At 32.4% G+C, this 23,496-nt stretch overlaps 1 long non-coding RNA gene across 1 annotated transcript in view; it reads left to right on the top strand.

Annotated features, from left to right (window-relative positions):
- The window catches only part of LOC116560999, an 83,790-nt gene that overhangs the window by 6,407 nt on the left and 53,887 nt on the right, over positions 1–23,496 (top strand). Inside the window, exon 3 of the long non-coding RNA XR_004273248.1 lies at positions 977–1,111. This is a non-coding gene — a long non-coding RNA (uncharacterized LOC116560999). The remainder of the gene's footprint in view (positions 1–976; positions 1,112–23,496) is intronic.

Genomic DNA, 23,496 nt, shown 5'->3' with positions numbered 1-23,496 from the left:
ATTGGCAAAGACATAATTGTGACTGAGCTAATTCAGAAACAGAGAATTACTCGATGTAATTCTCACTCCCTTCCTTTTTCTTTCCCCATTTTACTTCCTCCCTTTTTACTTTAATCAACATTTATTTTCTCAAGGAAATCTTTGAACAAATTTTGGAAGAATGAGATATAAAATTATTTTGCTTTCTCAAGCAATTCTATTCTGCCACTCATTTCATTTATTTCAAAAATTTAAAAGAAAATGTGTAAACATGTAGCTAAGCAAAAAATTGAGTAACATCCAGGGAACTTTACATGTTTCATTAATCTAATATAATGAGACCATTCCTCATAAAGCTATAATATTTGACTCCTATTCTGGGTATATATATATATATATATATATACATACATACATATATATATATATATATACACACATACATATATATATATATATGTGTGTATATATATATATATTTATCCTTTAAATAATGTCTTCCTTAAAACACTATCTGTCAATTGTAGTTGATTCTGGCCCCTAAAGTATTAAAACATTTCATAAAGGCAAAGCAAGTCCAAAGATTTAAAATATTTTTTTTTACAGCAAGGGGAGGTAACATTTAATTGAAGTATTGGAACAAACGAAGAATAATATTTTATATTTAAACAACTGAAGAAATGAATTGTTATTGCTCATTACCATCCTTCAAGTAACATTTGCCTTACACACGCAAATACATAAACACACACACACATAAGCATACATACACACATGAAATACATGTAGACCTAGCACTGCTTTCTTCTTTTGTTAAAATCATGGTTCTAAAAATAAAGAACTTTGTATATTAACTGGGCAATGGGCTTTGAGAAATACTGTGCATTATATCACTGTTTTCATCTTTTAGTATTTTTTCTGGGTGATTAGTGAAAATTTTTCACCATTTTATTGCAGTAGGGGACCAAAAGAAGTACAAATTAATTATTCTTGACAGGACTCCAGTGACCAGCAAATGCATCTATGGTATACTTGCCAGATGTCAAGCTGGAACTCAGAGAATACACCATCTTTTGAGAAGAAGGAGCCCTGTGCTGCGATAGAATATCCAGAGAAATTCAGAGAACCTCAGGTAACATCACTGAAAACAGCTTTACTTCATCCTTATATAAATGAACATGTTCTACTGCAGATTACTTTAATATTTGACAATTATTGCAAAACCACAGAGAGAAGGCACTGCAATGATCTCTAACCCGGCATCAAATAATTCATTTTCCATCAAGTTATGCAAGACAGGAAAGTAAAAAGAGATGAATACACATTCTTCTTCTTATTCTTATTTTTTTTTGGCATGTCAAGTGAGGAATAAAACATGAAATACATCTATTTGCAAATAATCCAAATTTATAAATGCCATCTCCTAACTGCAATATTGAAGCCTAAACATCATCTTTTAACATGTCATTATTTTCCTTTAACATGTCCTTATATAAATAAGCATTACAAGATGTCACCAGATGGCAAAACAGTAATATTTATAAATAATTCTCTTTTAAAAGGCAAACCTGTTCAAATGTTTGAACTCAATACTACAATTAATTAGAATGTTGTGCACTAATATTTGTGTTGACATTTTATGTCTTCTTAAACCAGGCTTGAAAATTTGTTTCTGTCCTTTGTAATTCCAGAAATATTTGGGGCAGTTGATGTCTATTAGTTTTATTAATTCATCCATTTTTCATTCAAGTTTCTATATTACCTATTTGAGGGGAAGTTATTGCCTATGCATAGGAAAGCTATGTTAAATAGAAAAACCCTCTCCTTCTCAGAAGCAACATCTGCTAACCCAACCAGTTAATATTCAAAAGATGTTATTTGTAATTATTGCTGACAGGACAGTGTAGTGCAAATAAAATGAGTTTAGAATCAGAAATAACCAGATTTAAATTTAGGGCGATGGGGGCAGAATTCGACCTCTCTGCCTCTTTGGAATTGTAAATGATGTTTTAGTTAGACGTTATTCAAAGGAAAGTTCTAGCATATTGTGAACTCTCAGTACATGGTCAATAAAAGAAAGGTGAAAAAGAAAACATAAATTGCACAGTTCAACTATTAAATTCAAACTATGTCACTAAAACTATATTGTCTATTAATGTCAGATCAGGTGCATTACTTATATTTGTGTATAGAAGACAACATTATACTATCAACACAAGGAAAATCAAACACTATTTCTAACAACTTAACTGTAATTACTCATAGTTTTTGTCTTTCTATCATTTTGAAGAGCCTCATGAAATATATTCTTAAATCCATAATAATGATAGTGTAAGTGTTTCTCTCAACCTTCACATTTAAACAATAACATAATGAAGAGAAGAAAAGCAAATATTATATATGGAACAATGTGCTATGTGATTTTAATATGTTATCTCACATCGATACATCCACAAAGTCACTTAATCTTTATTTTTAAATCAAGAAAGTAAATTACCAAAAGTAAATTAATTTGTAAAAATTTACTCTTACAATTTCAAATATTGTTGCCTGACCACTTTTTCTCCTGTCTTATTGTAATAACCTACCCTGGGCTAGCATCACTGACTCCATCTTAGCTGTAAACTCTAGCCTAGCTTCCCCCTCCCTATCACAGCCCCACTGAGTGCATAACTGGGTTATGCTGCACTTATGAATCATTGAAGCGTACTGTTCCTAACACTTGTAACCATTGTAACCACATCCTACTTGGCATACCCCCCTTGCTATTGTAAGAAAAAAACATTTTTCCCTTTGATCATTGTGTCGCTGGAGCCTGATCACCCCCCTTATTGGTGATTGTATGGAAAACACCTGTGCCCACAGCCTTTTTCTCCAACCTGCTTTTCTGCTTCTGTAAAATTCCTCTTCAGCCAGGTACCACCTCCCCTACCTAAATCAAGGTATAAAAGATAATCAAGCCCCTTCCTCAGGGCTGAGAAAACTTTGAGCATTAGCTGTCTCTTGGTCACCATCTAATAAAAGGACTCTTAATTTGGAACTCAGTGTGTGGCACATTCCTTCTAACTTGCTCAGTCACTACACTATCATATTCCTCCTTCCTCACTACATTTTTTTTTTAACACGTGAACGTGTAGTTCTTTAGGAGTATTGTTGAACATGCCTGTCTTCCTCATTAGAATATTCTTTCCCCAGAACTTCCTAAGGTTTACAATCTCATTTCTTCTGTCATTTAAGTCTGAGCAATGGCTGCTCCATGAACAGGGCTCTTGCTGTTTCCTATCCAAAATAGTCCTTTATCCCAACTTCCTCTCGTTGCATATTATTTAGATTTTTTTCTCCATAACACTTGTCATTACATGAAATTATGATATGTTTGTTTTCTTGTTGCTCTCAGTCCTTCTAAAATGCAAATTGAACAAGAGTAGAATCATGTTGGATTTGTTGCAGTATCCTCAGTGCCTAAAATAGGATGAAACATATTGAAGTTCAAAGTTCATATTAAATATTTGTTGAATAAAATTTTAAAAATGATACATCAATGCTTAAAGGAAACAGTAATACCAAGAAATGGGGTGGATAATTATTTGAAAGATAAAGAAAAGAAAGTCAAACAATAAAAACAGGAAATAAAAGACTGGGAGCTCAGCAGATGTTCATAGACTCCCATACCCTGCTGTTTCCGTGGGACCACAAGATGGCTTTTTTTCTTCCAATTAGAGATTGATTTTAACTTCCTCTTGTAAAGAAGCTGATTGGCTTAACCTTACATCAGGTAACTATGATTAGTTCAAACCACTCTGGTCCTGGTGGCAGAGTAACATAATATAAGTATCATCACTAAAGGCATATTTTTTTTGTCATCCTTAGGGAAGAGAGAAAGCTGTGAGCTCAGCCAATAAGCAAAAGGAAGACTACCACAAACGTAAGAAATAAGTGGACTCTTGAAATGCCTCTACTTATAGTACTTCTTGATTCTTTATTATTTTACCTTTTTCCTAGAAGATTTGAAGGCCATTTACTCCTTAGTCACAATTCAGTTAAACTATTTTATTTAAGGATTTCAAGGGAATTGAATACTGTTGAAAGAGAGCTAAGCATATATTTTATTACTTTTTGATACTTATAAAAGAGAAGAGAAAAACAGCTTTAGAAAACAGAGGGCAATGTAAGAAATTCAACATCAAATAATGTTCTTCATAAGATAGAAGAGGCATATGAAGGTTATGTTTCTGTGGGTTTTTTCACCTTTTTTGAATGTTATTTAACTGAAATAGTTCACATCCTCTTTTTTTAACTTCTGTTTTAAATTCAGGAAAATAAAAGCAGCTTTGTTACGTAGGTAAACTTGTGTCATGGGGGGGTTTTGTACAGATTATTTCATCACCCAGGTATTAAGCCTACTACCAACTGGTTATTTTTCCTGATCCTCTCCCACTTCCCACCCTCCACTCTCTGAAAGGCCCCAGTATGTGTTGTTCCTTTCTATGTGTCTGTATGTTCTCACCATTTAGCTCCTACTTATAAGTGATAACTGCAGTATTTTGTTTTCTGTTTCTGTGTTAGTTTGCTGAGGACAATGGCCTCCAATTCTATCTGTGTCTCAACAAAGGACATGTTATCGTTTTTTTCTATGGCTGCATAGTATTCCATGGTGTATATGTACCTCATTTTCTTTATTCAGTCTATCATTGATAGCATTTAGGTTGATTCCATATCCTTGCTACTGTGAATAGTGCTGCAATGAACATATGTGTGCATGTGTCTTTCTGATAGGATGACTTATTTTTTCTTTGTGTATATTCCCAGGAATGGGACTGCTGGGTTGAATAGTATTTCTGTCTTTAGGTCTTTGAGGAATCGCCACACTGTCTTCCACAAACATAGTCTTGACATCAATGTTTAAGAGTATTCTCTCTATATTTTTTCTGCCATGGATCATTTAACAGACAAGAGAAAAAAAATACTTTGAATTTTTACCATAGCTCAACCAGTTCAGTTTTACTGTTTTGTTCAACTTCTACTTTTATTAAAAACTTACTTACCATATAAATAATTATTGAAACACTGATGAAAATTTGAAAGGATAGGGCACAGTTTTATCAAGTTGAATCAGATAATGGCATGAAATTGAACTTAGACAAAAATATATTGGAATATTTGTCATATCTTGGGATTTGGGCCTGGAGAATCCCAGTCCCATAAACAAGTGTTATTTAACTCTGATTAGTGAAATACTTATGTGTAAAATGAAATGATTATGCTTTCATAGGATTATTTAAATAATTGTATGAGATAATTTATTGAAAACCACATATTTATCAAATACTATTTAATTATAAACAAAATAGACTGTTATATTTATATATAACTAAATATCTTGTAACCACTATAATGGATATGGAAGCTTCTCATGAACTGATATACTGTTAGATGGTCAACACAAAAATTGAATACATTTTATGCTCTTATTTGTTTGAAAAGTCATAAGATATATAAGATACTTATGCACACACACATTACACACACACACACACACACACACACACAAACACACATTCACGTGCTTATGTATAAAGCAAGTGCAAAATTAAAATTAGCCCTGGAAAAGATACATAAGAAACTGATATTGCTAGTTGCCTCTGGAAAGAACTGAGTGAATATGTCAAATGTGAGAAAAAGAATTTCCTTTGTGTCCTTTTAGATTATCAGCTATGGGAATGTATTACCAATACAAAGATGAATAAATGATGTTGAAAACTAAATAAAGTGCCTGTTTCCCTTTTCTTCTTGACTCTTTAAAACTTCCTAAATAAAGGAAATTTAATGTACAAGTTTAAAAGTCTCAGCAGTTAAGATGGATTATTTTACAAATATGTGTTGAATAAAGCCAATCACTTTAGATTATAAAAACATTCTTTTATCTCTCCTATTTAGTTCCTGCTGATTTTAGTTTAGGATTAAAGCATCACGTTGATCATTGCTGAAAACCATACTCAACTGAAAATTGTCTGTTTCACCTTTAACATACATTAGCCTACCTAAAAAACTAAAAATATGAGAAAAAAGTACATGTACTATATAAAATGTGTTTATCATATAAATATTATAAATACATGCTTTGCTCTTCATGTATAATTTTTAAGCTATTTTTATTTCATCATTAGCCTAAACATTCAGTGCTCAATGTTTTTCTAACAGTTCATGAAAAGAGGAAAAACAAATATTAAGCATGTTGTAGTTTGCTCTCTAGCACCTGCCCACTGTTCTGTGCGTTTTAAACTTCTTATGCAGGTAGTAGTCACTTTGCTTTGGAAATGCAGAATTGCCAAGTACTCAAGTCAATCTTTGAATGTTAAAGAAAATATTCTATTCTTTAGAATATTACTTCCTATGCCAAAGAATTCAAAAACAAGTATTCAAAATGAAAACACAGGGAAGACATTTTACAATAACTTATTTACTCATTTTATTGTATGAAGCACAATCATATGTGTTAGTTATAAAATAACAATGCCTCAGATCTGAGTGGTGCTTTATACTTTCACATGTAACTTTTGATTTGATTTCTGCCTCTTTACCTGGAATAGGGATCTCTAACAATGCCAATAGTGATTCATTTTTTCCCTTTGCTGAACGTGGCTTAAGATCAAAATAAAATCTGATATGAACAAAACATGTAATTCATCAGAACATGGAATTTGAAACATATTTCCCCCCCCATTGACGATCAAATCTGCCACAGAATTCATGGCATATTGCCCAAATGGTAGTGTTAGAAATGCTACGCAGAGTTAAAAATCGTGTCTATGTTTTGCTGGCAATAATGTTCAAGCGTAGTTGTCTTACCACATTTTAAAAACCGGCAAAATTCCATTATAACAGATGGACAGAAGCAGAAAGTGCCAGTTCTCAGTGTGGTAGAATCATTTACAAAAGACTTGAGTAGAAGGCCAAGAGAACAAAAATGTTCTGAAATTCATCTATTCTGCTATTAAATACAAGGCATTGCTTCTCAGTTAAGTTTTTTCACACTTACAGTCATGAGTTAATCATACTTTTAACATTATGGCAGCTACAGTTAACAACAATTAAAAAATTGCATTGATTTGAAGAATCCAGGGGTGGAATAAGATGCTTCAGAATACAGAGTGTTACAAAAGATACTAGGAACAAATTGAAAGAGATACTAAGGAAAGGATAAAATCATGAAAGAGGTTGGTAGATATTCTGGCCTTTAGAGGCTTCTTCAATTCCGATATTCAAAAAGTCTATATTATTTGTTTCCTTCTGTCCAATTTTATAGTGCAGTGTATAGCAAAATGATAACTACATGGATATCTTAAATGATTTGGTATTCAAAAGGTACAAATGGTGATTTCAATTTGATTAGTCTTTTAATCAAAAGATTTTCATATTAGAGATAGGTAGACCTTGTGGGGAGGAATTTTTTAAATGGGTAATTAATGTATAAGAAATGAGTCACACATTAAGTTTGGTTAATTCAATGGGGTAGTAGCATTTTTGACTAAACTGTAAACACAATTTGATTAAGAATAATAAATCTCATCCTTTAGCATCCCAGATATATTACTTTTCTATTTCTATTATTAAAGTTATAAATTACCACAAACATGGCTTAAAACAACAGAAATTCATGATTTTACAGTTCCGTGGGTTAGAAGTTTCACATAGATCTCACTAACCTAAAATCAACACATACTCAGAGATGCACTCTATCTTGGAGGTTCTAAAAAAGAATCTGTTTTCTTGCTTTTTCCGTTTCCTAGAGCCCACTTGCATTCATAGTCTCCTATCTTCAATGCCATCAACTTTGCATCTTTCTGATTATTTTCATACAATCACAGTTTTCTTTGCCTCTCCTCTTCTGCCTCCCTCTTTCATTTTTAAATACCTGTTGATTATATTGGGCCCTCCTAATGTAGAAAAATTTCCTTAATTAATATCAGCTTATTTACAATCTTAATTCCATCTTCACCATAAAATTTATCATATTTATATGTTCCAAGGATTAGGATGTTAACATCTTTTTGTGAGGCATGAGGAGAAGCACTACTCTCCCTATCACAATATGCCCTCTAGACTCCAAAGATTCACGTCCATGTCGCATACATAATATATTCATCTTCACCAAGGTCTCCAGAACATCTTTACTCACTAGAGTATAACTAAAAGTCCAAACTCTAGTCTTTATTTTCATCAGTTAAAAAGTCCTGAATTTCATCATCTAAATCATCTAAATTGAGTTTGGGTGAGGCTTTGGATGTAAATCATCCTAAAGCAAAATTCTTTTTTACTTATAAACCTGGAAAACTAGAAAAAAAACAACTATCTGCTCCCAAAATACAATGGTAAGAAAGGAATAGGATAGATATTTCCTATTAGAACTTGAGAAAATGAAAAAAAGAAAGAAAGAGAGAGAGAGAAAGAAAGAGAAAGAAAGAAAGAAATCGCTAGTCCCAAGCATTATCAAAATCTAGCTGGGCAAACTCTATTTGGTTTCAAGGCCTGGGGATGATATATTGTTGCTCTGCCCTTGGGGATCCATGACTCCACTCTGTGGGACATTTTTACATTTTTTCCTGAAAGGTAGCCCATGTTTGCAGCTGAGTATTATTACCAGACTTTCCTGCCTTTATCCTTTTGGGAGTGTGACAACCTTTTTCATTTTATGTTCTTTCAGTCCACTGAGGTCCATAATGACAGCATTTCTGCTGGTATAAAATTCTCAAGACTTTTGTGGCTCTCCTGTGTGTCAGGGGAATTTACTCCATCAGACAAGACAGATCTTTATTAGATAACCCCATAGCTACTTGTGGCTTCAGCTGAGATGATTTAGAGGATCTATGAATCACACAATCTCTTCATATTGCCTTTTTGATGACTAAATATTCTGAATTTTTATCTTTCTAAGGAATTAAGACCCAGCGCCTAGGGGTTGTATTGAGAACTAGCCACTTAGGCATTCCGTGCTTAGCATGTACCAAAATTCCAGATTCCCAGAAGGAAAGCAAGTGTTGAGAAGAAACCATATTGTTTGCATGGTTTAGGGACAGTGAGCCACTCTTTATCAGTTGGGGTGGTGAGAGTTCTCCTGAAATCCAAATTTCCAGATGCCAACCAAGGGCCAATCTTGGAATCAGGCCTTTTAAAAGACAGCAGTCAGGCCAGATATGTTCCTATCTTCCTCACACTTTCTACACTAGGGGCAGTTGCCTGGCCTGAATCTCACAAGGAATGTCTGTGCTGTGATGAGTCCTAAATGGGATCCTTTTGTCCTGTGGGGCTGATTACAGCCCAATATCCTACATGGGATCTTCTGGGTCCAACTACAGGCAGTTACAGGGCTTTGTCTGTCAGGCCTCATGAGGGTAGGTTGTCCTCTCACACCGCTTTGTGAACAAGCAATGCATTCCATTTTTCTGGGGAGTCGAAGTCATATACTCAACTGTGAACCCCTTTTCCTCAAGTAAACCATGCTCATATGCATATCTGCATTCCAAAACAGGTGCCTTTATTCAGAACCCTCCTAATCAGGAGGAGCCTTGGCTGAGGAAATTCCTGAACACTGTTGATATTTCACTGTTGGAGGCTTTCACTGAGGCACTTTTCTCAACTTTGACGCAATGCAGTTTGTCTCCTAACTTTGCCTTCTTTTCCCACATCCAAGCCCAGCATTTCAAAAATAGGCAAGAATCCCTTTTTTCCAGGCTCTTTGATAGTGAGGTGATTCTCCTTGTCTATTCTGTATTCACTTAACTCTCGAGTGTTGTTTCATGTGAAAAATTGAGCATTAACAAGCTAGTGCCTATACATTGCTCTTATTTTCAGCCTAACATTATGTAAATAAAGATCTGATTGCTACTTTCAATTTGACTTGGGTGTTCTAATTGACCATTTCAACTATTGATTGCTCAATAGGTTGTACCATCACATCCTGAGCATTTATTTTCTAAGAGTAAATCCAGATTTTGTCTTTTGTCATCAGGGATGACTAAGAATTTACCAAAGCATCAAGTTTTACTTCCTTTTTGTTTAACAGTACTTCTGTTTATCTATATGTTTCCTCCATCATTTCATTATAAGCAGTAAGAAACCAGGCTCTACCTTTCATACTTTGCTTGAAATCTTTTCAGCTAAAAGTCAATTTTCCTCATATACAAGTCATAATTTTCATATAACTGTGATAAATAATTCTACTTTGGGAGGCTGAGGCAGGCAGATCAAAGGTCTGGCGATAGAGACCATCTTAGCTAACACAGCGAAACTTTGTCTCCACTAAAAATACAAAACAAAACAAAAAAAATGAGTCAGGTGTTGTGGCGCACACCTGTAATACCAGCTACTCAGGAGGCTGAGGCAGGAGAATCGCTTGAACCTGGGAGGCACAGGTTGCAGTGAGCCTAGATTGAGCCAGTGTACTCCAGCCTCGGCAACACAGGGAGACTACGTCTCAGAGAAAAAAAAAAAAAAAACCTACTAAGCTTGCTATCAGTACATAACAATGATGCCTTTAACTTAAATTTCCATGAACACATTCTGCATTTTCTTCTAAACTTTCACCAGCAGTTCCCTTAATGCCCAAATTTCTACAGTCAGTTAATTACTATTTAGGCATTTTCTAAAGCAGTGTATATTTGCTCTGCCATGACACTCATTTTCTTCTAAATCTTCCCTAGCAGAGTTTTTAATATCCATTTTACTACTAGAAATGTGCTCAAAGCAGTTTAGGCCTTTTCTACCATGCTCCTCAAAATTCTTCCAGTTTCTTTACATTGTCCAATTCTAATGCCACTTCCGTATTTTTTAGGTGTTTATTACAGTGGCATTCCACTTTGGGGTACCAAGATCTGTAGTAGTTTTCTATAGCTGTTGTAGCAAATTGCCACAAACCTAGTAGCTTAGAACAACATAAATTTAATATTTCATAGTTCCATAGGTTAGAAGTCTGTTGTGGTTCTCCTGGGACAAATTCAAAGTGTCAGAAAAACTGCCTTCCCTTTTGAATGTTCCTTGTCTTGTCCATTTTCTAGAGTGTACCTGCAACCTGCATTCATTTTAAGCCTCTTTCTCCATCTTGAAAGCTAGAAAACATTGAATTTTTGTGACCAAGGCAAAATCTCCTTTTTTCTCTTTTTCTTCCTCCTACTTAACAGTTTAAGGAAATCTGTGATTATATTGGGATCCTATAAATAGTCTACAATCATCTCCCTATTTTATTATTAGTTGATTAGTAACCTTTATTTCATTTGCAACCTTAATTCCCCTTTTTCATTTGAAATAATGCTTGTCCCAGAGAAAAGAAATGTCAAAATGTAAGACATGTTCAGATTCAATCTTGATTATTGTTCTAACTACATTTGGAGAGTGAAAGATCCCTTTTAAAGTCTTCCCAGGGCCAAATTTTCTGTAAAACTTAAAGTGCCAATATTAAAATACTTTTACTATTTCTTCCTGGATGTATCATACATTATTTACAGACACTGAAGCATTTTCTGAAAAGTATTGTGAACATTAATATATTAATATATTTGTTGTCATTTCTCTGAGATTAGTGAAGAAAGAATCATGTACAGAGGAGTTAAATGATGTCCCAGATCCCAGAGTGACACTGCAGTGTAAAAAGTTCTTAGCTCAAGACTTTGTCTATCACCAGACCTCCATTCCTTGTCTTATTAAAAAAGTGTTATTAATTATCTAACCAAAATTATAATGAGGCACACAAAAATCCTTAATAGTTATGAAATGAGTTCAAGAATTGTAAGGAAAGTAATTGGTTTTCTTCAAAACTTACTTTCAAGCATCATAGGACTAAAACGTAATAACAGAGACTGAACTTTGTTTCAACTCTGCAGACTAACATTTTTTATCATTGTTAATATGTTTCACTTACATTAACAGGTCTCTATGAGTTCCCTCTCGTGGTTAATCTAAAATATAAAAAAGCCCATTTTCTTCATTTACCTCTGATGGCGGTGCATTAGGGAGATAAGGCGCCATAACTGCCAGTGGTGTGAGAGATTTGTATTTCAAATTCTTGTCTGGAGTAGTTTCTTAAATCTGTTGATGATTAAAATACATATTTTATACCACTGTTATAGGAAGGAATATGCTTTCAGCAATTATTTTTCCTAGTTATTTCCAAACATATCAGAATAATTGTTAACTAAATTATAACTCAAATGTTGTCCTAGGAAGTAGTAAAATGTTTTACCTGTATATATAAATATGGAATTATATAAGGCATTTTTGTCTCAATAGGAAAATACTGTTACAACCCTTTTGTCTTCCATGAATATTTTGGGGATTTAGATTAGATAGCCTGTTTGTTATGCTTGAGACTTGTGCTGTTGTGTGTCCTTACCCTACAAACATCTTTCCATGTACCTTACATATTGGACAATAGTTATGTAGGTGCATGTATAGTTTATCACTCTAATAAATTATAATTATCTTGAAAAACTAAGATGCATGTCGGATTTAACTGTAGATGTCATCCAACTCTTAGTCCACTGCCCTGAAATGTGGTTGTTAATTAATGTAGAATGAAATTATACATTCTCATAAACATGAAATTTTGTTGACTACACAGTATACATAGTTATTTAAATAATTATGAATAATACAAACATAATCGTAATAAAAACAATATTGTCTATACTTACAATTTTATAAAATATTTTTGTTTATATTTTGTGCACATTTAAATCTGATGGTTTGGTATTATATGCAATTATAGAAGTCTATGTTATGAATTTCATAATAAGTCAGTAATCTGTTAAATCATCCACAATGGACTAAATACTAGTCTTTTTTATTATAAAAACTGACTATGGATCATGACATATAAGATTTACAAATACCTAGGATGTTAACAAAGACTTTGTTGATTACATATTAGCATAGATTATTGAGTATTTAAATAAATAGGTTAAAACACCAGATTCTTCTTACAATTATATTATGTTCTATTTTTTATATTATAAAAATATTAGGTAGACAGCAACATGGTGAAACCCCGTCTCTACTAAGAATACAAAAATTAGCCAGGAGTGGTGGTGTATGCCTGTAATCTCTGCTACTCAGGAGGCTGAAGCAGGAGAATCACTTGAACCCAAGAGGCAGAGGTTGCAGTGAGCAGAGATTACGCCACTGCACTCCAGCCTGGGCAATAAGAGTGAGACTCTGTCTCAAAAGAAAAATCATCATCATCATCATCATAATAGGTAGAAAATCACGTATTGAGGAATTTCCACGTGTTGAATTAGCTTCACATAATTCAAAGAGGATAAGATATAACATACATACACATACACTCACACGCCATATAATTCCTGTTCATAAAAAGGACTAGAAAATAGTGCATATTTATATACTACATATAAGAGGAAGCCTTCATCAAAATAAACAATCAAATGAAGGTAAAACAACTATGCTTCCCTCTCTACCAAAAGGCATATATCTATAAGATGGCCTTTGGTTAAGCAGGACACTTTAAGGAGATTGTAGATAGGCATGGAGACTAAGCTTCTTTATACACAATAATAATGTTTTAGGATTTTGGATTCTAACAGCTATAGTGAGAAAAGAAAAGGGCGGTCTTTAGAATGTACTGCCCATGTTCTATATTGTATAAATCCCTTTTATTTTTCCATATATAGTAGCCTTGTGTTGGTAATACTTTGGGACAGTTAAGGAATGGGGATGGCATTCAGCCCACAGAAAAATAGTTGAAAAAAATGTCTTAAGAATCAAAGGAGCATGCTGAATTTTGAACAATTTTCCTTAAAAAGAAAAGAAACATGTGACTACAAAATGCTGAGGACCAAAAGACACTCAGGAAACCGTCTTGTGGGTTTTACTTTATTAATCTTATTTAAGTCTTTTATAAGCCTAAGGAAAATCAATACAACTAACATTTTCAAGCTCTTCTACTTTTTTCTTTTTTTTTTCTTTTTTTTGCCTTGCTAGCCAATGTTTTACTCTGCAATAATTACCTATTCTTTCTTTATTCTCTACCAAAATATGTGTTTCTCTTATTGTAAAGAATGTGTTGCAATTTGGGAGACCAACATAGGCGGACTGCTTGAACTCAGGAGTTTTAGACCAGCCTGGGCAACATGCCAAAAACCCTTTGTACCAAAAATGCAAAACAAAAATTAGCCAGGCCTGGTGGTGTGTGCCTGTGGTCTCAACTACTCTGGAGGCTGAAGTGGGAGGATCACTTGAGCCCAGAAAGCATAAGTTGCAGTGAGCTGAGATTGTGCCACTGCACTCTAGCCTGGGCGACAGTGGGACCATTTCTCAAATAAATAAATAAATAGTGTGTGTTAATAATTTTTAAATATTTTATTGAATATGTAAACAGTAAACACATTGTGGCATATAGTAATTTTTCTTTTCATGCTTGTTTCTGTGCATTCTTCTACAATTTTATTGGACATTAATTAAGTTGTGCTGATTTTGAAAATATCTTTCTCTGTTTTATTCAATACACAGTTATTTTTAATGATAGTTGAATTAATGTTATCTCCAGGCTTAATAGTTGATATGGTTTGACTATGTCTCCACTCAAATCTCATCTTGAATTGTAGTTCCCATAATCTCCATGCATAGTGGAAGGGGCCCAGTGGGAGGTAATTGAAATATAGGGGTGGTTTCCCCCATGCTGTCCTCATGATAGTAAGTTCTTACAAGATCTGATGGTTTCATGAGGGGCTTCCCCCTTTGCTCAGTTCTCATTCTTTTCTCTACTGCTGCCATGTGACGAAGGGCATGTTTGCTTCACCTTTCACCATGATAAGTTTTCTGAGGCCTCCCCAGTGATGCTGAACTGTGAGTTAGTTCAACTTCTTTCCTTTATAAATTACCCAGTCTCAGGTATGACTTTATTAGCAGGTTGAGAACAGACTAATATATTTGTAATATAAACATCATAGACAATTTTGAAAACTAAACTGTGTCGTAGAAAATCATATCCCAGACAAAGTAAGCTGAAAGCGTTTCAATAACAAGTTTGATGAAGATAAAAGATAAAAAGATTTTTTTCATTCGTATGAGAAAATATGACTTAATAAAAGCCAAAATAATTAATGAAAATATTTTAATTCATGGTTATTTTATGATTTTTTAATAAAATCCATTGTAGCAATCTAATAGTCTTTGTTGGTCACACAGCCAACTTATCTTCAGAAGATTCAATAATGTCTAAAAACCTTCTCAGGAATTCTCCTTAAGGAATTCAGACAATTATGTGTATTTTAAAACTTATCCTTCACTAAATTTAAAAATTTTTAAATTTAAATATACTATAAATCAGAAAAATGAAAAAATACATTTGAGAATCTTTTTCTATAGCTCAGAAGACAATCAAGTAAATGAAATTCTCATAAGCTAAAAATCCTTAGAAAACACAAATTTATAGAGGTTAGGAGGGACTGAACATCAATTGTTGCCATCGGGAATACCTGATCTTCAATAATGACCTAAAATTTCAGTTTTACCTAGACCAAGATAGGAAATTGTGTCATATATTGGTAGATGCCTATGAATTCTATTTTTCCTCTTAGGACAAACAAATAATACATATCTCAGCTTGCACTGCAATTAAGTTGGTGAAAGAAAAGTTAAAAGATGATAATAAAGACAAAAGGTTTATCTGCTAATTGAATTTTCAGAGGGAGACTTCAGAAAAAAATAAGATACAGACAAGATGAGAAAGGATGATATTTCCAGAATTTATATGAAATATGAATTACAAATTATGCAGAGCCAAATTAATCTTGACAGAGTAAGGTTTTAAAAATATGTGCCTAGATACATTTTAAAGGACCAGAAAGAATAACACTGATTATATAAAAGAAGCATCAAATAGATTTTTACCTCCTCAATAGCTACAATGAAAGCTCTAAGACAATGAAATAATACAATCAGAATGTCATAAAAATTACCTAAAACTCTGAAAATGTAGGCCCATGAAATTAGATTTCAAATGTTAAATAGAATTAAAATATTTTCAGAAACAAAAGACTCAGATTATTTAAAATTATTTTTGCTAAAAATGTTATGTTTTATACTTAAGGAAAGGGAAACAGAAAAATATGAGATGTGAGAAGAAAAGATGAACAAAGAAAATAATATATATGTGCTAGAATCTAAAACAAATTCTATAAGGTAACTAAAATAATGTAGATTTAGTAAATTAAGTAAGCTAGTAGCATATAGCTTGAGAAATTCAGCATACTCATTGAGATGAGAAAAGATAGCTGGATTTAGAGCATACTAAGTTACACTTGACATTTGAACAATTCACAGGTTAGGGAAGCTCAACTCCTACAATGTCAAAAATCCATGTCTAACTTTTGACTCCACAAAAACTTAACTATTAATAGCCTACTGTTGATCAGAGCATTGCTGATTACATAAACAGTCAATTAACAGACATTTTGTATGTCATATGAATGACATACTGCATTCTTACAATAAAGTAAGCTAGAGAAAAGAAAATGTCATTAAGAAAATTATAAGGAAAAAATAGATATTTATTAATTAGAAATGGTTCATCATAAAGTTTTTCATCCTTACCATCTTTGCATAGTCTGAGGAGGATAAGGAAGAGAAAGGTTGCTTTTATTTTCTCAGGGCGGCAGAGGTAGAAGTAAATATATGTCTAAGTGGACCAGTGAAGTTTAAACCCATGTTGTTCAGGGTCAACTGAAATTATAATATTTAAAACAATTATAAAGATTTTTGATTTTAAGAAATTTATTTAGGTATAAACATTAAGTCTGAAATGAAAAATGAAAAACACATTTTCAATTATAGCACAGGAAAACAATCGAGTGAGAAAATAACATGCTTAATCAATAAGCCTAGAAAATCAAGACTAATAACGCAAAATTAACTGTATAAGCATATCCAATATTTCAATAGTAACAGTGAATATTAAAATATAAATCTCTTAAGTAAAAGACACACATTTTCAAACTGACAAAAATTCAGTTGTAAGCTACTTATAAGATAATCCTCTAAAAGACAAATATTTCATTTTATTATAACTAATCCAGATGTTTTACTGTAAAACCAATATCAAAATACCAATGTACAATTGTATAAAAACAACAGAGGAAATATTTTAAACGTACATTTATAGTGCCATAAAAATATATAGTACTTAAGAATAATTTTGTAGAAAAGTGTTAAAGAAATCTAAAATAAATGGCTAGACCTTCTAAATCCAGTATGTACAAATGAGAAGATTCATATTATATATGTCCCCAGTTAATCTCTACATTCTATTTCAATTAAAATTTTATTAATTTTATTTTTTCATAGATCTTCTCATTCAAATTTTAAAATTCATATGGAAAATCAAACTTCCAAGAGTAACCAACGTACTTCTGGTGAAAATATATAAACATCAAAAATTACAAACCAGATTGAGGGCCTAGGCTGGGTGACTTTAATATGGGCTTTGCAAGACAGGACATGATCAGGCTCAGTTGGTTAAAATATAATGACTTCGAATGGTGGGCAAAGCAAGGTGCGGGTTTGAACTGAATCTCGATGATTTAGCTTTTAGTCTTTATAATTTAACTCTCTAGGTACTTTCCAGTCTTCTCTTCTAAGAGGAGGTATTTCCTAGTGTAAGCAGCTGAGTTATTTTTGTGTGGCCCTGGTAGGGTTTAGCACAAAACAAATCAGATGTATCATTACAGTATTTTTTAGCATAAAGGCAGAAATGTATGTTTCTTTTGAATATTGATTCACAAGTACAGATTATTTTAATTTTAATTCTCATATGCTAATAAAGTAACTGTACATATTAAATGATATTATTATTTGTTATAATAAATAAAATGTATCATATAATACATTCTGTAAGATAACACTATATTATAATACATAATATAATAATTATATTTTAATAGTTAATTATAACATGTAATATATAGTATAATATGCATGTATACATATTATGTACATCTATATATGTATGTGTACATATATTATTAAAATTACAAAAATGCCCTCCAAAGTAATAGAAAATTTGTTTAGATTATCCCATTATTTTCTGAATGCAGTTATTTTTGTAAAGTTGTTTCAAAATAATAGTTGCTTTAATGTTAATAAACATTTATTCTCCCAACATTGAGATTAATCTTTTATTAGCAGAATAAATCTATGCTTAGCATGTCCTTAGTACAAATGTCTCTCACTTGAATGACCTGTTCCAAACAGACATGTTTATTGATCAATTGCTGTCTTTGTGTTTTCATCACCAAGGTTTACTGACTGATAGAATGGACTTCCAAATGAGAGTGCTGAACTCCTGCCACATTTTTTTCTTAATTTTTTTCCCTAAAACCCAACATTAATAACTCCAAGGTAAAACTTGAGATGAAAATTATACCAACTAATTTCTAGACATATACAGAACAAAATTAAAGTTCTATGTACTGTCCTAAAATGTTTTATTCTTTTTGCTATTTCTACTAATTACTAATCAGGTAAAATAAATCAAAAGTACAGTCTAATATTTTAGCCACAAGGAGATTATATCTAATAATTGAGCTATTTGTATAATTTCTGCAAATTTATACACTACCAACAGATAAAAATATCAGCTAAAGATTACAACAGGGCAAACTTTTAGAAAATGCATTCCTATATTTCAAATGAATAAATTATTATGAAACATACCTTGTGAGGAGCCCAGAAGTATTATTTTTATACCCTTTCCTCAGAAATGTTAAGTAGTATTTTTTTTTTAAAGCCTACAGGAACAATTGAGGAAATAAGCTGTCATTACTGACTGCAAACTGGTAGAACAGACTATAAGGACACTTCCAAGCCTCTTGACAGAATAGGATACCTTTTCAAGGAGATATTATTTTCATGAACAGTGGTAGTCATCACCTTTGCAGAGAGGGGAATAATCACACTATGCCTTGGGGTTGATTCTTAGACAAGCTTGGAAACTGCATTCACCTGTTAATGAAGGCTCCAAGAATTTTGCTTACCTGAACCTTGGCTTCCTTATTCCCATTTCCTTTTCACTACTTTATCCTATTTTATCATATTTATGCCTATTTATGTTTTCTTTTGTTTAGCAAGGTCCTGGATATTTGACAAGACTGGGCCTCCATTTTTGAAAGAAGTTTGACATGTCTCACATGCTTTATAATCCAAATCTGTTTCAAAGCGACCTCATTGAAACTCTAGATTATTGTGTAATAAAATACGTCAGATATTGTATAATAAAATCCACTCAATGAAAACAAAGAACTTTGCTTTGTACACTGTGTCTGGACATACTCAGTGTCATTTTTAGGGGTACTTCTGCTTCAAGATTAAAAAAAAAATTCCAGTACTTGATATAAAGAAAAAGGAGTAACAGAGAAAGATAATTCCATCTAGAATATTTATTTAGAAGAGGCTTAAATTACAAATTTAATTTAAAAATTAGCTGTAATTTACAAATTATGGCTGATTTTTCTGAGCAGCACTTATCTGAAAAGCATGTACATTTTATCATTATTATGATTTTAATGAGTCCACTGAAATGTGATCGCACTCTGTTTCTCTATTTTATGATCTAGGTCATTCTATACAGTATGAAGTACAATTTTCTAAATCAATTTACGTTGCCAAGAATTTGAAGACATTAGTTTATAGGAAGCAAAATGTATTAGATGATTTTTTTAGAGTATACTATCTTCTGATATTGTTACTTTTATTTGATATTCTGTGTCATGGACTTTCAATCTGTATATTTTATAGAGGGTGTTTCATGCTGTAATTTCCTAACTTTCCAGTAAATCATGATTTCACATGCAAAAGTTAAATTAATATGAATTTATTTATAATTATTAAACCATAAATAACATTACCACTACTTCTCGGAAACAGGCCTGAATTAAAAAGGTCTTTTAATGCGTTTCTTCTCCATAACATTAGCCTGTTTTAAAGCAATATGCTGACAATGTTGCTGAAATAATGAAGGCATCTCCATTTGTGTTCAAGCCATAAAGATTCCTAAGTATGTCTTTGGACTAGCCAAAATGATTCATTCCTGATATTTAAAATACTACATATAAATTATTTATATGCTAATATAGTATTTCTATACAATATGTAATGTCTTTCATGACAACTTATATTTATATTTAAGATAAATGATTTAAAGAGGAATATGTGAAAACACTTTATCCATATAATCCACAGAAAATCAATTCTGTTTAGTGGTTCCCTGCTTGGTTAAAGTTAGAATTTATACTTAATTCTATGGGCGTTGCTAAATTTCTGTATCTACTTCTTTTTTTGTTTGTTTTTGAGTCAGAGTCTCACTTTGTTGCCCAGGCTGGAGTGCAGTGGCGCAATCTCAGCTCACTGCCACCATTGACTCCTCGGTTCAAGCAATTCTCCTGCCGCAGCCTCCCGATAAGCTGTAATTACAGGTGCCCACCACTGCGCCTGGCTACTTTTTGTATTTTTAGTAGAGATGGTGTTTCACCGTGTTGACCAGGCTGGTCTTGAACTCCTGACCTCAAGTGATCCACCTGCCTTGGTCTCCCAAAGTGTTGGGAGTACAGGCGTGAGCCACCGTGCCCAGCTGGGTGTCTACTTCTTAAAAGACAATCAGTTGTACATTATCTTCCCATTAATTTTGACTTGAGATATTTTAAAGCAGAGTGAAACTAATAACCATTTCAAAAATAATTTCAATTTCAAAGATAGCATGACAAATATATTTGAATAATGTATTAAAGAGAACATACCTTTGAAGTAGAAACTATGTCTGATCACTGTGCATCTGGAGAAAAATTCTCAGCCATACTATTGGGCAATGTCATACCATTACCATGATTAACACTGGGCTCTTAAGCAGCCTGGCATGCTATTGTACTTCCCCTATTTATTCATTTATTCATATGGATAGATTACTTTTTGCACTTTTTCCCATTTTTTTCAAACCTCTAATACACTGAATTCACATTTTTTCAAGCAATATCTGGATTTCTACTTTATTGAGAAAACCGAAGCTATAAAGAAAGGCAGTTTCTTTTGCAGTCTATGCAATAGAACTGTAAAGTTCTATTGTACTCTGTTTTAGTACAATATTGCAGAGTAGTAGTGAAAATGGGCATCACTGGCTTGTATGTAAACTCAGGGAAAAATAATTTAGTCCTTCACCATTAAGTGTGTTATTGTTCCTGGAATTTTCATAGATGCCCTTTACTAGTTGAGGATGATTCCCACCATTCCTACTATACTGACAATTTTAATCATTAATAGGTGGTAAATGTTATTAAGTGCTTTAAAATGCTTTCTCTGCATTTACTGAAACAATAACATGGCCCCTCAGCTATCCTGTCAGTACTGTGAATTGTTTTGGTTTATTTTTAAATATTAATTCAACCATTTATCACTGGAAAAAAACTCTTTCAGTCATGACATATACTTTTATGTATTATTGAATATATTTGCTATTATTACAAGGATTGTATTGTCTATATTCATAAGAGACATTGGTTTAGAGCTCTTATTTTTTTGCAGTAACTGCTAGATTTTTTAATGGTTATACTAGCTTTATAATACACGTTAGGCAACTATGTGACTTTGTATCCTAAAATATTTTGTTTAAATTGAAGCTACCATTTTTCTCATATTTGATAGAATTTGCCACACCATTTGAAGCTGTTTTTTCTTTTTTGTAGGGGGAGGAGTTTGATAAAGAATTAACGTTTTTTAAATTAGATATAGGTTGTCTTCTATTTCTTCCTGTGTTGATTTTGATAAATTTGATTTTTAGAGAAATTTATCCATTTTATTTAAGTAGTTAAATTTATTCCTATTTATCTCATTAAAAATTTACTGCATTGTGCTCTAAACATTGGTTGCGTTATTCATACTTCATAGAATTTACTGTTTTCTTTATGTTCTCATATAGTGTCAATTTCTGCAAAACGTGCAGCTGAGGTAATAGTAGCTTATCTAATATTTCTTTTTAAATGCTAGCATACCTTTAAGGTATATGATATTCTTATGATACTGTTTAGATCTTTTCAATTAATATTTTCTTGCTTTTTACCCTCTATTTTCTTAGACTGATATTGGCATGTTAATATCTTCTCTACACGTAGATTTCATTCTACTTCTCCTTGCTTCTCATATTCTCTTAATGGCCAAAATCACATTTATTTTTGCATCAATCAAAAAATTTTGGTTTATAAAGTTGATTTAGTTTTTGCTATATTGTATGGATAGTCCTAAGTGTTACATGTTTTCTGTGAACCTGGTTTTAAATATTTAAAGTTCCTTATTGCCATCATTAATATTTTGGGACTGAATTCTGCATTTATTTATTTATTTATTTATTTATTATTTAAGACAGGGTCTCACTCTGTCACCCAGACTGGAGTACAGTGGCACAATCTCGGCTCACTGAAACCTCTGCCTACCAGGCTCAACTGATAATCCTGCCTCAGCCTCCGGAATAGATGGGATTACAGGCATGTGCCACCACACCAGGCTAATTTTTGTATTTTTAGTAGAGAAGGGGTTTCACTATGTTGGCCAGGCTAGTCTAGAACTCTTGATCTCAAATGATCCACCCACCTTGGCCTCCCAAAATGCTGGGATTACAGGCATGAGCCACTGCACCTGGCCAAATTCTGCCTTCTTTAGAAAAAGAACAGTAAAGCATTCTTACTTGTATTATTTATCTTTGATGGTATATATTTTTTATCCCTTTTATTTTAGTATTTCAGACTCACTTTGCTTTAGATATGCATGTTGAATATCTTATGGAAATGAATTTTGCTTTGGGAGCCAATTTGTGGTGTTTTAATATGTGGCAATCTCATCCACATTTATTTACATATGTTTGAGCTTAATTCTATCATGCCATTTTTTGTTATAATTTTGATCCTTCTGTTATAGTCATTGTTTTCCTTCACGTGGTTTGTTATCTTTGTCTAGTGCTTTTATTGTTCTAGAAGTTAGAAAATTTGTGCTTTTGTTTACTTTTCACTTTCCCCTCCTTCCACATATTTAGTTATATTATTTACATCTTGTCAATATGTATATCAATTACAAATTGATTATCACCTTTGTCTTCATTTTTAAACTTTGATATATAATTAAATGTACAAATATATATGTTTATGTAAAAATATATAGATAAATGCTTGTGAATGCATATATATAATATAAAAATAATTATATTTTAGTAAAAATTAAATTTTTAAACATTTTGCTAACATTCCCAGGGTCATCAATTAGTTTGAGGAAGTTCATTTTCTAGCAAATTTCTCAGGAGAATTCAGAGTGCAGTGCTCTTTATATTTTTGCCAGATTAAAAGCTTTCTATAGACCTATTTCTTAAAGGACAGTGAAGATAGATATAAAGTCCTTGGCTCACACATTATTTTAGTTCCTTTTTGAATAAAGAAGTCTGAAAAATTTTCTTTTGTTTTTTTCTTAGTAAACATG

The sequence above is a fragment of the Sapajus apella genome, unplaced genomic scaffold (genome assembly GCF_009761245.1).
Source record: "Sapajus apella isolate SASKATOON/1434 unplaced genomic scaffold, GSC_monkey_1.0 scaffold28, whole genome shotgun sequence".
Classification (NCBI taxonomy): Eukaryota; Metazoa; Chordata; class Mammalia; order Primates; family Cebidae; genus Sapajus; species Sapajus apella.
This window is presented reverse-complemented; position numbering and strand designations above follow the sequence as displayed.